This window comes from Nymphalis io, chromosome 28, assembly GCF_905147045.1.
Source record: "Nymphalis io chromosome 28, ilAglIoxx1.1, whole genome shotgun sequence".
NCBI lineage: Eukaryota > Metazoa > Arthropoda > Insecta > Lepidoptera > Nymphalidae > Nymphalis > Nymphalis io.
In genome coordinates, this window is record NC_065915.1 from 6027283 (window position 1) to 6042876 (window position 15594).

General features: G+C 35.0%; 1 protein-coding gene across 1 annotated transcript in view; it reads right to left on the reverse strand.

The window, feature by feature from the left end:
- LOC126779176 (diacylglycerol kinase 1) overlaps nt 1–3600 on the reverse strand; it is a 127493-nt gene extending 123893 nt beyond the window's left edge. Inside the window, exon 1 of the mRNA XM_050503070.1 lies at nt 3259–3600. The gene's annotated coding sequence lies outside the window, so the exon portion shown is untranslated. The remainder of the gene's footprint in view (nt 1–3258) is intronic.
- Nucleotides 3601–15594: the final 11994 nt, after the last annotated feature.

A 15594-nucleotide genomic window follows, 5' to 3' on the forward strand; every position in this document is an offset into this window, starting at 1 on the left:
TTGTTTATATTAGTTACCCGTCGATAGAATGTGGATGTACGTATATTTATCTTGATGGACAGACATACAAAAAAAGATATTCGTTTATTATTAGCTAGGAACATTCTCGGACGTACGCAGAACAACTCGCCAAAGTTTCATCACAATCGGACGAACGGTTTGAAAACGCATAGAGGACAAACATACAAACATTCGTTTTTATTTAAAACTAGCTACCCCCTTCCCGGCTTTGGGTAGAATAAGTCAGCATTTTTTTTTTATATGGCCCGGGATGGCAAATGACTCTACTCCACCTGATGGTAAGTGGTAGTAGAGTCCAAACGCGACGACGGCCAGTACAGTCGGGAAGAATGTTCTGTACTAGCCGTCCCCGTCTTGCCGGCCCGCAAGATGCCTCTTCACGCCTCGTTTGAAGGATCCCGGGTTGTAAGAGGAGGAGAACACGTGAGCTGGTAAGGAATTCCATTTTTTGGTAGTGCGACAAAGAAAGAAGTTGCCAAATTTCTTTGTGCGCGATGGAATTGATGTCACAGTAAGAAGGAATTAGAGAGAATAATTCCTCAGAGCAATCGCCGTGATACAGTCGATAGAAAGCGCTCAGTGCTGCTATCTCACGACGCAATTGTAAAGGTTCAAGGGTGTTTGTGACCTTTACGTCGCCAATAATGCGTACTGCACGTCGCTGCAACCGGTCCAAGGCCTCAAGTAGGTACTTAGCGGAGCCATCCCAAAGGTGTGAGCAATATTCAACGCAAGACCGTACCTGTGTTTTGTATAACAGGCACAGTTGTTGTGGCGTGAAAAAACGCCGCACCTTGTTCAGAACTCCGAGTTTCCGTGAAGCTGTTTTTATAATAGCCTCGATGTAATCCCTTGGACTAAGGTCGCAGCGAACGTCCATCCCCAGCATGGCGACTTTGCTTTGCACGAGATGAATTATAAACCCAAATTAAGCACATGAAAATTAAATGGTGCTTGCCCAGGTTTGAACCCACGATCATTGGTTAAGATGAACGCGTTCTGACCACTGGACCATCTCTGCTTTTTCAGTGATAGTTTATCTATGCATTTTGTAATCGATAAACTCTGAAATAACTGAAACGATTTTAATAATGCTTTTAGCATTAGAAAGCTTATTTATTCGGAAATACCTAAGATATTATTTCTGTAATAGTAAGATTTCAGCGTAAAATAATGGTATTTCTTGGTAGTAGGTATTTGTGCAACCCACCTGGGTAGATACTACCCACTGATCACATATTCTACCGCTAAACAGCAATACTTGGTATTGTTTTGTTTCAGTTTGAAGGGTGACTGAGCCAGTGTAACCAGGCACAAGGGACATAATATCTTAGTTCCCAAGGTTGGCGGTGCATGCAATGTAAGCGTCTTCACCAACGGGGAATTCAGTTCGTGACGAAAATCTTCCATTTTAACGCACAGAATACCTATTTGAACTAATTTTTTTTTATTTAAAAGAGGCAAACGAGCAGGAAGCTCACCTGATGGAAAGTGACTACCACCGCTGATGTGCATCTGCAACAGCCGAGGGCTTGCAGGTGCGTTGCTGGTGAGTCGTTGTTTAAGGAATGAGTACATTATTTTCTTGAAGCTATGTCATTAAACTGGTTCCACAGAATGGTTATGCAAAACAGGAAATGCCTTAAAAATAATTATACATAATATAAATTATTTAGGTCGATATGTAACAGCTGTAAAATAAATAAATAATAGATTGTACTGGTTGCAATAATTCGTAAATTGTTATAGTAACAGCCTGTTAATGTCCCACTGCTAGGCTAAGGCCTCCTCTCCCTTTTGAGGAGAAGGTTTGGAGCTTATTCCACCACGCTGCTCCAATGCGGGTTGGTAGAATACACATGTGGCATAATTTCAATGAAATTAGACACATGCAGGTTTCCTCACGATGTTTTCCTTCACCTTCAAGCACGAGATGAATTATAATCACAAATAGCCGAGATGGCCTAGTGGGTAGAACACGTAAATCTTAACCGAGGATCGTGGTTTCAAACCCGGGCAAGCACCACTGAATTTTCAAATTGTTATCATAACATAAATAGACGCAGTTATTTTGAAAACACAGACAGATGCTTCAATTTTATTTATTTGTATAGATCGGATTGAACTCTTGCTAAGCCGCAAGCCTCTTGAGTTAATTAGAAATATTTTGGATATATATAAAATGTCTTTATATATAAAATTCGGGAACGCATTAGTAATTCGCATCTCGATTTTGAGGTTGATAAGGGTTGTTTTTATAGGGCTTGGTTGCCTTTCAAACGACACCCCCTCACAATGCTAATGCCAACCCTAAAATTCTTGTGTATATTGATAATTCTTCTCCTTGGCCTAGATCTATTTTGATGAGGTTTTTTCTGTTATTTGTCTGGTTGAGTTAAAACAGGACTCAATTGGACGATGCTATTAAATTATTTTTTATTTTCATTCCATTAAATAAATTATTGGTGGTTTATTTTTTCGTAAAACATAATTTTTAATTCCTAGACTCTCAGTAATGCTTTCATGACGTATTAATCTTAAACTGAAAAAAATAATTAAGAAATAAAATCTTTAATTTAAAAATAACTTGTAAAATAAACGATATATATAGTTTACTATGTATATATAAAAACGTTAACGTAATTTAATTGAGGAATGAGAGCTGAAACAAATAGTATTTTTCAGTTTTTCAGCTTTTTTCAGATAAATTAACAACGATCAAATCTATACATATTAAAAGCACATTTAATAATTAATTAACTTCATTCCTATATCGTATTCTATCATATACATTATATCATAATATTATTATTACAACAAATGGACGTTAAAATCATGGAATTTTATTCCTAGGCTTATAATGCCTATCTGTTTGTGTATAACAAACCTAGGATAGAAATCACCACAGTCCACAATGCAAATATGAAAATCTAACCTGGTAGTTTCTGCGTATAGAGTAGGTATCTGTAAAACTGGTTTTGTCTCCCGGAATTATATAAATTTTTAAATATCTTGCACATACGGCCTCGCTACTGTTTAATTATACAGAACGCGAATAAAATAAAACGGACAATCGCAAACGTTTTCTGTAAAACGGTACATATGTTTACTTTGCCTTATCGTAACCTTCGGCGAGTGAAATAGCTCACAAAGCGATATCAGATTGCCATTAATACCGTAAACACTGATCTGTCATTCGTAAATACAATAATAATAAAGAAAATAACGGCCACTCACCGAATATTCGAAATTCAAATTTGTAATATACACACACAACGCATTACACTAAATTTAATTTTTACAGCACAACAGCGATTAATAAATAATTTTAAAATTGGAACACAAATGTACACACCAACGATCTTTTGCAAATCAAGTGTTCGAAAATTTAATATTTTCGCGAATCAAAACACGTATTGTTTTTTCCTTGTATCAGTTAGGCCTCAGGTAAACCTTCAAAAATTTATCAGTTCTTAAATCTTCCTTGACAAGCATCACGACCTCCTTTCAACGAAAAAACACAAGTAGGGATTTACGGAAAAATTGCAGAACGGAAGAAAAAACGGACGTCTGCTCCCGACAACAACCCGAACAGTACTGAAAATTGAAGCTGAACTGAGCTCTATCGTACAGCTTTCAGCAAATCTATAAGAGAAAGTACACAATATCGACGTCCTTTTCCAACCAACGGGTTTCCATCATGTATCTCGTTCAGTTCATTATCCTGGCCACTTACAAACCAAAAAACCTCTGACAAAAATATCGAATTACGCTCTCATTACGCGTAAAATGGAACGGTGTATTTTTTAATTTAACGAATCAAGAACGCGCTTTTTTGACGCTTAATTTGGCGGGTAATGTCATTCTGCCAATCTCAAATAATTTATGATTTTAGATTGTCATCTTAATTGAACTTGACAGGCTTTTCGAAATCCCTTTGCACTTGAACTATATTTGATTATTCGATTTTTAAAAACAATAATATAAATACAATATGGCTGTCATTTGACTTAAATATTGGACATTAAAAACATAAAATAATGTATCATTTCATTGAATTAAACATTTAAATGTACTTCACGATATTTTAAGCGAACTTTTTTATATGTAACGGGTGAGGGAAACATTTTTGACGCTAAAAGGTTCTATTTTTGTAACTTGTGAGTTGTGCGTTGGTTTTTTTTCGTTTGTTAATAATAAAGAATTCATTATAACGTCTAAACCATATGGCCATGTTTAATGGGTTAATGACGCTTCAAGATGGACGTAGGTCCATAAGTCATTAAGACTTTACGATGAGCATTGTGTAGGGATTTTTATTGCAAGGCGGTGGCTGGCTAAATAAAATATTTTATTTTCTCTTTCCCCCCTCGATATAAAATATTATGCCGGGTATACACTGCCGGCACTACATGCGGGGGACACTTATGGGAATTAATTCCGATTCAATCCCGTAAGTGTTTTGATTTTAAGCATTCATTCATTATTAATATGGATTCCACGTAAGGTTGTCTAATTTAATGTAAAATTAACATAATATTTCATGCAATATATTAACTTTCATCGGTCGTTTAAAAATAGGGAGGCGGTCTGGTAGCTGGACCACAGGATGGTAACCTGTTGGTGGTTACAACGATCCATAGACGTTGATGCTTTAAGGAATAACAAGCATTCTATACATCGCCAATGTACAACCAACCTTGCGAAATAAGATCTTAAGTAACTTGTGCACATTCAATTATATTACAATGGCTCACTCGCCCTTTAATCCGGAACAAAACTAAACAAAGTATCACTGTTTAGCGATAGAATAGCTGAGAGAGTGGTACCTACCCAAACGAGCTTGCAAAGCCCAGTAAATTACCAGTATGGTTACTGCAACTGACTTCATCCACATCGTAACATTTGAGTACTATTTGAGTTTAACTATATGTAAAAGTTTTTTTCTTAATAAATATTTTAATTATATTTTATAAATGTCATTTAATGTCATTTTTTTTATAAATGTCTGTACATAAATATTAATTTTAATTATTTTTTTGTTTATTATATTTTTGCTAATATTAAATATGCAAACGTTTGTGTGTTTGGATGATAAATTGTTAATCGTGGTGGAACAGCTGGACTAAATGTAATGAAATCGTATTATATATAAGTCGACTTAAAAAAAAAACTTCAAAATTCTTATTATTAATATAAATCTACGATTTTTTAATAATAATAAATCTGGTGCTTATTTTATCATCAAAAAATCGTTTAGATTCTTGTGGTAAATTTAACTGTCAACATTATGTGTTATCTGTGTAACTATGAGTCTTATCTTATCTGTGTCATAATAAATAAATAAGTTATGTGCTCACATCTTTGTGTTCAAGGTTCGAAAACCGTTTAAATATATACAAAACTATCGTTTGTTTTGTCTGTTTATTGATAAAAATAATTGCCTTTTGTGATTAGCTTTTGAATTGGATTTTATAACAACGAACTTTAGTGTGACGGATTAAATAAAATGTGTGCATGAATGCATGTATAATACATGGGTATTATATATGAGAAAAAATAGTTATCTTAGCAAGATGAATGTATGACCTATATTGTTACGGTTTGAAGGGTGAGCCAGTGTAATTACAGGCACAAGGGACTTAACATCTTAGTTCCCAAGGTCGGTGGTGCAGTGCTGTAAGGAATGCTTAATGAATAATTATTAAACCTCTCGAACATCTTTAAGGAGGCACCAAATGTATTTAAAATGTTATTTCACTTGTGTGTATTACCAATGGCTCATCCAGGGTGGGTGGGATTCGTCACGGTAGCATGCGCAAGCGATCCCGTGGCGCTCCTCGTTAAGATGTAAAGGGTACCGCTGGTTTTTTAGTGGGTATTCCGATGTTTGGGGTGCAATCGGCGCCTTGAACACCGGCGGGCCCACATACCCCACCCCCACTGTTCCCGTAAGGCGTTTTTCCAGCGTTAAAAAAAGGATGGGTGAGTTCAACTGCCAACCACAACAAAATATTACGAAGTTTTTCTTAATCTTAAGATTATTCCACCTCTCTGTTCCAGTACTGTTTTGTGATAAAGAAACATTAGTAGCAAATTCTATTTCGTTATTCAAGAATACGATTATTTATATAACTAATATTATCCGCGTAGTAGTGGTAATGTTATTAGGTTAGGTAATACGTAGCCTATTTCCGTCTTACGAGTTCAAACTTGCTTCATACCAAATTTTATCAAAATCGGTTCAGTGGCTTAGTTTTGAAAGCGTAACAGCCAGACAGAGTTACTTTCCCATTTATAATATTAGTATATATGTCATGAATTATGATATGCCTATATATTAATAATAAAAAAAAAATTGATTAAAAACAAAATATACATAGCGGCAAAAAGGCAATAATTTAACTCAATATTATTAAAAAAAAATTGCTTTATAACCTGTCATAGCCACAGGAGTTGAGGCAAAATAAACACCTTTGACATTAAATTCACGCAAGATAAATATGTGACGATCTTAAATAATATATAGTATTTATAATTGATCATTTAAGAAGTCGATATAAATAGTCTAGTGGAATTGTGTTGTATTATTAACTAGTAACAGTAACAGCCTCCTCTCCCTTTTTGAGGAGAAGGTATGGAGCTTATTCCACCACGCTGATCCAGTGCGGATTGGTGGAATACACATGTGGCAGAATTTCGATGAAATTAGACACACGCAGGTTTCCTCACGATGTTTTCCTTCACCGAAAAGCACGAGATGAATTATAAGCAGAAATTAAGCACATGTAAATTCAGAGGTGCTTGCCCGGGTTTGAACCCACGTCATCGGTTAAGATTCACGCGTTCTTACCACTAGGCCATCTCGACTTCTAGGACTTCAAGGAGGATTATATTATTAACTAAGATATATTAATTAATATTTATATTAGCAAATCGCATGTAATAGTAAATCTAAGGTTTGTTTTATTTACTTCTGCTTCGATTGGAATGGGGTATATCTATTTTAACTAAACTGCTCACTAAAATAATTGAGTTTTGAATATAGATTTTCGACATTTAGGTAGTGAAAATATTACCAAGATGGCCCAGTGGTAAGAACGCGTGAATCTTAACCGATGATCGTGGGTTCAAACCGGGGCAAGCACCACTGAATTTTCATGTGCTTAATTTGTGGTTATAATTCATCTCGTGCTATACAGTGAAGGAAAATATCATTCCAATGAAATTAGACACATACAGGATGGCAACCCGCATTGCAGCAGCGTGGTGGAATAAGCTCTATACCTTCTCTTCAAAAAGGGAGAAGACGCCTTAGCCCAGCAGTGGGACATTCACAGGCTGTTACAGGTAGTGAAAATAATATTAAATTCATTTTAATAAGTAATTAAACAGCAGGCAGGGCAGCATTTGGCAACCTTCGTCAAGTCCTCAAGTCGTCTATACCGCAATGTTTGAAGACGAAAGTCTTCAACCAATGCGTCTTACCTGCCATGACATACGGTGCCGAAACGTGGACACTAACTGCGGGACTAGTCCACAAATTCAAAGTCGCTCAGCGTGCTATGGAGCGAGCTATGCTCGGAGTATCTTTGAAGGATAAGATCAGAAATGAGATTATCCGGAAAAGAACCGGAGTCACCGACATAGCTTGCAAAATTAGCAGGCTGAAGTGGCAGTGGGCTGGTCACGTATGTCGTAGGACCGATGGCCGTTGGAGCAGACGAGTCCTAGAGTGGAGACCGCGAATCGGCAAGCGCAGCGTAGGGCGCCCTCCAGCCAGGTGGACCGACGACCTTAAGAAGGTGGCGGGCACCAACTGGATGCGGAAGGCGGAGGACAGGGAGCTTTGGCGCACCTTGGGAGAGGCCTATGTTCAGCAGTGGACAACGATTGGCTGTTGATTGAAGTAATTAAACAGTACTCTTTGACGAGTCGTGATGACCCATCTATCTTCATCTTAACTAATGAATCCGAGTTCAAACCCGGGTAAGCACCATTAAATTTTCATGTGCTTAATTTGTACTTATATACATCATGTATTTGGTGGTGAATGAATCGTGAAGCTGCATTTGGTTGATGAAAATCTGCCACGTGTTCCAACCCGCATCAGAGCAGCGTGGTAAGCTCCAAACCTCCTCAAAAAGGAGAGGCCATAACCCAGGAGTGGGCCATTTACAGGCTGTTTCACTTCTACTATTTATAATATTAGTATGAGTTATAAAGATATAATTTAGGATTATTTCCAGCTTCAGTATACAATAATAATAATTTTATTCAAACAATTGAGTTGATTATAAGGAATATACTGGTAATTGATTGTAATATCCAGTATATTGGTAGGGCTTTGTGCAAGCTCGTCTGGTGGTCTATATGCTCGTCCGCCTACCTATTCAATAAAAAGAAAAAAAAATGTTACGAAAATGAATTATTTAAAACTAAAGTAAAGTAGCAGCCTGTAAATGTCCCGCTGCTGGGCTAAGGCCTCCTCTCCTTTTTTAAGGATAAGGTTTGGAGCTTATTCCACCACGCTGCTCCAATGCGGCTTGGTGGAATACACATGTGGCAAAATTTCAGTGAAATTACCCACATGCGGTTTCCTCACGATGTTTTCCGTCGCCGTCAAGCACGAATTATGAAGAGATGAAATGAATTATAACTCAAATTAAGCAAATGAAAATTCAGTGGTGCTTGCCCGGGTTTGAACCTACGTTCGTCGGTAAGATTCACGCGTTCTAACCACTAGGCTATACCAATTATTTAATTGTATTTTCTTAATACCGGCAACTAAAATTATACCTTTAGTAATAATTTCACGCGCAGTCACCCCTAGATAAAGTTTATAATTTATATTGTTATTCTAGTGCAATTAAAGATGGCAGCTGAAATATTGTTTACAGTTAATAAAACTAAGTCCAGATTCCTCGTAATAAAAAGTTAAAATTAACTTCAACGAATGATAAAAATAACCGCGCAAAACCCTTGAATGAAAAGCAACATTTCTATTTATAAATAATAAAAATAACAGTAAAAGATTTCTTATTTCCAATTAAAATTACAAAATGTAAATAAGAATTACATTTAAAAATAGAATACGTTTTCTATAAAATATAGGATTTATGTAGATACAAGCTACAGACATTATTTGCCATATAATAATAATAATTAATGTATTATGTAATATTATATTATTATTATATATTTGTACATCACGTTTGTACTTTCTCGACTTTTTTGAGTCGGCTTTAATAAATACTCCGTCCCGGTCACCGGGAAAAAGAGCATTTACATCCCCATCTGTTTTTTAATGCTTAAAAAATAAAGTATTCTTCTTTTTCCCCCTATTATGTACTTACTAATATAATAATGACAAAAAAAGTAATATATATACATTAACATGAAACTTACCTAACTATTTATATTATTATTATTTTTAAACGTACATTTTTTTTATTTTCTTTGTTTTTTTTTATTGTTTTTTTTTTCTCTTATATTTTCAATAATGTATAATTAAACAGGTCTGTCTGAGTAAAAATGATGTATAATAACTAGAGTTTGGACGTATGATATAATTATTGTCTGTAGGTGAGTGTATTAGAGTAAATTATACAAAATCTATTAGCAGCTTCAGTGTGGTTCTTGAATGCTGTTAGATGTAAGACTTTTGTTCTCACTGTTACTAGTCTGTGTGCTTGTTACAAATATTGTGTCTCCAAGAACTTTGCTTATTATTGTGGTTGAGTGGAGTGATGCTTGTGTTTGGAGGATGTTGATATTAACGTGTGTCTCTAGTTTGTCGCAGTAACGCGTTAGATTATTTGTCACTACTTCTGTGGCGCCCACTACTATCGGAATCGTTGTGACTGTGCTTTTCCACAGTCTAGAGAATTCGACTTTCAGCGGAAGGTATTTGCTGATTTTTTCTATTTCCTTTGCTCCAATATTATGGTAACGAAACATCAATAAGGTAAGTTTTATTGTTGATTTTATCTATGTATATAAGGTCCGGTCTATTGTGAGTGATTGTGACATCGGTTTGTATGGGAATTTCCCACATTAATTTGGCTATATTATTTTCCTTTACAGTGGGTTGTTTAAGTTCTTCTTTCCACCATAATTTATTAACTTCTATTTTGCTTCTTCTTGCTAAACACCAGAATATATACTGTAAATTGTTATGTCTTTTAACATAATATGTTCCAGCTAGTTTTTCGCATCCTGCGAGAAGGTGTTGAACAGTTTCATCTTTAGATACGCACAAGCGGCATTTTCCGTCGACGCTTCGTTTCAATATGTCGCGTTCGTGCTGACGTGTAAGTACCGCTTGGTCTTGTATTGCAAATAAAGATGATTCCAATAAAGCTGAAATAGGTCGTTTCTTCAGCCACTTAAACGTCAGTTCTGTGTCCACATTGGCTAGGTGAAAGACCTTTTTAGGAAATTGGCCATGTAGGTTCTTGTTTCTCCAGGATTCGTTTTGCTTTTTAATTATGTTCTTTTTTATTTCTGTGATTGTGTCTTTGCCGTTTGGTAACTTTAAATCTTTCTCTATCTCTTTTGCTTCTGTAAATATGGAATATTTTTCTCTTCTTTGGTCTTGCTGTACTATTGCTTCAATTAGGTATCATTTAATCATATAATCATTTTTTATTCTAAATATTGCTTAAGTTTTAGAATATGGGCTTTATACAAGTATTCTACATTAATTAGTCCTCTACCCCTTTAATAACTGGTAAGTACAATCTATCAACGTCTGCTTTTTGTTGGTGGGCCTTTTTAATTGCTAACAGTTTTCGTGTTCTAATATCAATCCGTTTAAGATGACTTATGTTGTAGTTGATTACACCAAAAGAATACAACAAAACTGAATGGCGTATGTATTTATCCCCTTTATTGGGTTGCGCCCATTTAAGAAAGAGTTTGTTAGTTTTTTTATTCTCCTGAAATACTCTTTAGTTAATTGATCTCTAACATCACTATGAATAATTTTTCCGGATTCATTAATACCTAAATGCTTATAATTTTTAATTAAATTTTAACTGCTTAAAAGTATCTCCGTTCAGTAGCACATGCTCGTTACCATCAGTGTAGTTTCTGTGTCCAGCTGTTAATCTAAACCAAAAGTCATGCCTATATCTTCCGTAAATATTTCAAGACTATTTAGTAAAATTTTTAAGCTATTTCTATTGTTTGCATAAACTTTAATATCGTCCATGTATATTAGGTGATTAATCCACACTTGATCCTGTAGTTTATATCCTTTCGTTTCATATTTACTTAGTAATGTAGAAAATGGGGTAAGAGCTAAGCAGAACAACAATGGAGACAAGGAATCTCCCTGAAAGATGCCCCGTCGTATGTAAATCGGTTCAGTAGTATAAGATTCTCTAGAGCCCTTAACCGTCATTATGACTTTCCATTTAAGCATTGCTCTTTCAAGAAAACATTTTATTAGATGTGGGCATTTATAAATGTCAAGTACACGCAACAGCCACTCGTGGGATATACTATCGAACGCTTTACTATAGTCGATCCAGCTCATGCTTAAATTTTTTTGTTTCTTATGTGCATTTTCTAGGATAGCTTTATTTACCATCAAATGGTCTTTGCATCCGCGGGCTCCTCGTCGACATCCCCTTTGTTCTGGGGCCATAATATTGTTTACTTGACAATGAGTGTACAGTTGATCGGATAGTATCGATGTGAAAAGCTTATACATGCTAGGTAGACATGCGATAGGACGCCAATTTTTTGGGTCTTCGGTGTCATTATTTTTTGGTATTAAAATGACCTTTCCAGTTGTGAGCCAGTCTTCTAGAGGTTCTTCGTTTTTCAAAAGCTTGGTAAATAACAGTGCCAGGTAGTTATGTATATTAGTGAGATATTTTATGTAATAATTTTGAATTTTTTCGTGCCCTGGTGCTTTCCAATTAAGTAATTTACTAACAGATTTTTTTTATATGTTCTACAGTTATTTCTTCAAGAGTGAGGCTCGTGTTTAAGTTACTATTGACTTGTTCTATTTCAGATATCCATTTTGCGCCATGGTTGTATGCGACCGGTTGCGATAAAATGTTATTCCAAAATTCCTCGGTACAGCTTACTTTTTTTACTATCTAAACTTTTGTATAGTTTATGCTCGTTTTCAATGAACATTTTATTCTGTTGTTTCTTATTGTTTATATCTTCATATCTTTTTATCCTGCCTGCTAGTGCTTATGTTTTTTGTTTTTTGTACATTTATGTTCTGTATTATATTTTTATAAAGTTTGGCTTTGATTTTTATCATTTTTCGAGAGTTAACTCCTCTCGATATTTCTACCATTTGACCTAATTCTTTCCTCATACAAGCCGAGATGGCCCTGTGGTAAGAACGCGTGAATCTTAACCGATGATCGTGGGTTCAAACCCGGGCAAGCACCACTGAATTTTCATGTGCTTAATTTGTGATTATAATTCATCTCGTGCTTTACGGTGAAGGAAAACATCGTGAGGAAACCTGCATGTGTCTAATTTCACTGAAGTTCTGCCACATGTGAATTCTACCAACCCGCATTGGAGCAGCGTGGTGGAATAAGCTCTAAACCTTCTCCTCAAAAAGAGGAGAGGAGGCCTTTAGCCCAGCAGTGGGACATTCACAGGCTGTTACGGTTACGGTACGGTTACGGTTTCCTCATATGTTCAATTTTAATTTTTATCCTCTTCTTCCATGGAGGGTCTGTATATGATTTTATTACTTCTCTTAGTAAGTAAGGAGATTGCTTATTATTAACTATTAGTGTTTTAGCTGCTGCATAAATCAAATCATTTGTGTCTCGGAGAGTACAATTACTTGCCAATAAATTGGGTAAATAGTTGTTAATTATTGAAAGATTGTGTAAGAATTGTTTATTGTTTTTAATTTTTGGCAAGTAAGTGCGCTCTTCGATAGGTATTTCTTTTAGTTCTGCGAAAATTTTGAGGAATTAAAGTTCGAAATTATATTAATAACAATTATATTATCATCATTATTATTATTATATTACATATTAGTAACAGCCTATAAATGACCTACTGCTGGGCTAAGGCCTCCTCTCCCTTTTTGAGACTAAATCTTCTCAAAAATGGAGAGAGAGAAGGGGAGAGAGGAGCTTATTCCACCACACTGCTCCAATGTGGAATATTATATACCTTCTCTTAAACGCGTTGAATATTCTGGTATTCAGTTTTATGTATTTTGGTTTAGTTGTATTTCAGTTAAGCTAAATAACAAAAACTTCACCTCATTTATTAATATTACTACATATTATAAAACAAAGTACCCCGCCGCGTTTGTCTGTTTGTCTGTATAAACGCGATAAACTATAGAACGGATTTTCATACAATTTTCACCAATGGACGAAGTGATATTTGAGAAAGGTTAAGGTGTATATTTTTTTAATTTTTTGTGAAAATTGCCCGTATTTTAATAATATCCTAGGACATTTTTCACACACGGCCATCTGATCCCAAATTAAGCTTGTACAAAGCTTGTGTTATGGAAACCAGGCAACTGATATACTACATATACTACTTTTCTTTTATAAATACATACTTATTCAGATAATTACACCCAGACTCAGGACAAACAGACATGACATGACACTTTTGGACATTTCACGAGTGAGTTTCGAGTTTGATCTAACAGGATACAAATTCAAATCAAACGGCAGAAATGTTTTTGTATAAATATTTATTGTCATATAAACTATTTATTTTTGCGTCGCGCATATTTTACAAATTATTCTGAAGATTATTGTAGTTATTTAAGCTACAATAAATAATAATTTATATAATATAGGTAAATATAAAGCGCAATTTTTTGTCCGCAGTCCTTTCATCTCAACAGCGACTGACTTAAAAGGTTTTCCGAAGAAAGGTAATTTAATAAACGCCAAAAGCTTCTTATTATTATAAAAATAAAACGAAAGTGTTTTACAAAAAATCCCCACAATCAGATCTGGATTTTTCTTAAATATAATTATAAATCACCGAGCTTTTATCTCAATAACCCATAACATTACGAGTACGTGCGTATCAAAAAGGTGGTAGGTACGGGATGGATGCGGACTGCCCAAGATCGGGATGGTTGGCGTTCTATAGGGGAGGCTTTCGTCCAGCAGAGGACGGCAAAAGGCTGATATTATTATTATTATTATTTTATAGAATAGGAAGGCGGACGAGCATATGGGCCACCTGATGGTAAGTGGTCACCAAACGCCCTTAGACAATGGCATTGTAAGAAATGTCAACCATCGCTTACATAGCCAATGCGCCACCAACCTTGGAAACTAAGATGTTATATCCCTTGTGCCTGTAATTACACTGGCTCACTCACCCTTCAAACCGGAACATAACAATACCAAGTACTGCTGTTTTGCGGTAGAATATCTGATGAGTAGGTGGTACCTACCCAGACGAGCTTGCACAAAGCCCTACCACCAGTAAATATTTTTACTATTGTGTATGAAACGAAAGGTAATAGTTATATTATTATGTATGAAACGAAAGGTTTCGTGATTTTTTTCCTATCGAGAAAACTTCAAGCTTCTATAATATTGATCAGACACAATCCCTGAAAATATAATATACAATTGAATACTAAAAATATAACTTTAAACTGAATTATCCCATCCAATATCAAAATAAATAGCCTATACTGGTGACAGGAGGGCTGGTCCATTTTTCGCCCAGAGAATCAGAATTGCGATTCAAAGGGGAAATGCTGCTAGCATTCTTGCCACCATCTCACGCGGTCACGATTTGTACAGTAACTATTTTTAATATTTATTTGTATTTATTTAATATCAAATAAAATATTAGCAATTTTACTTTATAAGGTGGTGCCTTATAAGCTTATTACGGAAATAGTTTTTAAGTAATATATATATATATGTGTCAGATAAGGTGTAATTGTTTGTAGATATAAATATAATAATTAATGATGATGATGTCCTCCCGACAGATATCGACCTCGTTCTCCTCGTTGGTCTTGTAGCTATATGCCATAGATCCCGAAGTCCAGGATTCAAAACGTATATATAAAACTAGCTGCTTGTCCTGACTTTGTATAATACTTAATTATGATTGGTTACTGTTATTTCTGTATAACAGACAAATAATTAATGTTTCTGACATTTTTGTAGACATTTTAGAGATTTACAAAACCTTTAGAAAAAAGTATTCGTCAAGGCATTATAGTAAAGATTCCAAAATTGGAATTATTTAGACCAACATAAAAATATATGTATAATATATTACATATACACAGCCTATGACCGTTCAGAAACTTTTATATAATATGTCAGTACCATATCAACCGGATTAGTGCTTAGTTTTACATGAATCCGGTAAAAATAATCATATCTCCGTATATGCTTAATATTATTATAGATTTTTTTTTTTAAGCATTTGAAAACGGTAACACTGCTGTATGGTTCTGACAGCGTCAGCTGTGACTGACAGTTATGGCCGTAGGGATGAAGTATCTAACATAGATATAATTATCGATAACAAATTATTCATTTTATATTTATAATAATTTTTTAAATCGGT